Here is a 2,063-nt window from a genome sequence, read left to right as displayed (position 1 = left end):
ATAGATAGATAGATAGATAGATAGATAGATAGATAGATAGATAGATAGATAGATAGTTAGATGGATGGATAGGAGGCACAGGGTGATTTGAAGATGAAGGGGTCATATCTGGAGAATAAAATTAAGGGGTGAGAGAGGATTACACTAGGAGAAGGAGAAAGGGAGAGGTAGAAAGCGGTAAACCATCTCACAAAAAAAAACAGAAAAGAAAAGGCTCTTACAGTGGAGGGGAAATGGGGAAGGTGAGAGGGAATGAGTGAATCTTATTCTCATAGGATTTGATTTATGGAGGGAATAACACACACCCTCAATTGGGTATGGAAATCTGTCTTACCCTACAGGAAAATAGGGAGAGAAGGGGACAAGAGAGCAGGGGAATGATAGAGAGAGGGCAGATTGGGAAAGGGGGTAATCAGAAGCAAGCACTTCTGAGGAGGGACAGGGTCAAAAGAAAGAATACAATAAATGGGGGGCGGGATAAGATTAAGGGAAATAGAGTTAGTTTTTCACAGAATGTCTACTATGTAAGTGTTTTGCATGACTGCACATGTATAACCTATATTGAGTTACTTGCCTTTTCAATGAGGGTGGGTGGGGAGGGAGGAAGGGAGAAAATTTGGAACCCAAAGTCTTAAAAACACATTTTTTAAAAAATGTTTTCACATACAGCTGGGAAATAAGAAATACAGGAAATGGGGTACAAAAATCTATCCTGCCTTACAGGAAAATAGAAGAGGAAGGGGATAAGAGAAGAGGGGAAGAGATAGCAGGGAAAGCAGACTAGGGGAAGGGGTATTCAAAATGCATGCCCTCTTGGGGTGGGGTGAGGGGAGAGATGGGGTGAAAATTTGGAACTCAAAATCTTGTGGAATAAATGTTGAAAACTAAAAATAAATAAGTTTATTAATAAAAAATACAAATGTAAAAAAAGAAAGTAGAAGAAATGAGTATGGAATTAACAACTGAAGAAAGAAACCTATTGTTAGTTGCATATAAAAATGTTATTGTAGGCAGAAGAGCATTGGCGTAGATGATTAGCAGCAATGAATAGAAAGAAGAAAGCAAGGGAGGGTAAAACAAAATAAAAATTATTTAGGAATAATGGCAAATGGTTGAGGCTGAGCTAAAATTAATCTTTTATGACATTCTGGATACCCTAGACAAATCCCCTCATTCAAGCAGCAAACACTGGCAAGTCCAAAGTTTTCTGTTATCAAATGAAAGGGTACTACCACAGGTATCTGGCTGAATTTGCCACAGGAAATGATAGGAAAGAGGCTATAGAGAATAGCCTGGTGGCTTGTAAAGCTGCTGGTGACATCTGAAGGACAGAGCTTCCAGCAACACACTCCATCTACATAGGTCTTGCTCTCAACATTTCCATGTTCTACTATGAAATTCTTAATTTCCCTGATCTTGTCTGCAATTTGACAAAAGCAGTTTTTGATGATGCAATTGCATAACTGGATGAAGAATGCTATAAGGACTCAATATATCACAGAACTGTTGTATGATAATCTGACATTGTGGACTTTAGATATGCAGGGCAATGTGAAGAACAGAATAAAGAAGTGTTGCAGGATGTGGAAGATGAAAATCGTTGACAAGACATCAAAGCCAACAAGAGAATCCATCCCTGACCATCCTCATCTTCCCCATCTTTCCCACTGAAAATTCTCCATTGTCCCTGAAAACCACCAAATCTGACTTATTTACATATGGTCTCAGAATTTAAGTTTCTGCCCTGTTAAATTTTTTAAATGGTTTTCAAAATTCTTAAAGGCAAAAGTGAATTTTTGTGGATTTTACTGGTCCCAGCTTTTAGTTAATGTAGATGCTAAAAGGACTGCATAGATGCTTTTCTAGTGTTACTGTATTCTCTCCATACCAGATGTGACAAGATAACCACTAGAAATGGATATTACATTGGAACACCATTAGACTCTTACATGAAGCGAGAGTCTGAGAGAGGTTTATCACACTTAAGGGTGCCTATGATGTTCTTTTTCCTTTTTACTATTGTTTAAAATTAATTTTATATCAATATTTAAAATTAATTAGGA

The 2,063-nt window shown here is 37.5% G+C and overlaps 1 pseudogene; it reads left to right on the top strand.

The window, feature by feature from the left end:
- Nucleotides 1-1,604, top strand: part of LOC114024036 — a 3,758-nt pseudogene extending 2,154 nt beyond the window's left edge.
- The last annotated feature ends 459 nt before the right edge of the window (nucleotides 1,605-2,063 follow it).

The sequence above is a fragment of the Vombatus ursinus genome, unplaced genomic scaffold, assembly GCF_900497805.2.
Source record: "Vombatus ursinus unplaced genomic scaffold, bare-nosed wombat genome assembly UNPS02014820.1, whole genome shotgun sequence".
In the NCBI taxonomy this organism is placed as follows: domain Eukaryota; kingdom Metazoa; phylum Chordata; class Mammalia; order Diprotodontia; family Vombatidae; genus Vombatus; species Vombatus ursinus.
The sequence above is the reverse complement of the archived record's forward strand: the minus strand, read 5'-3'. Positions and strand labels throughout refer to the sequence as shown.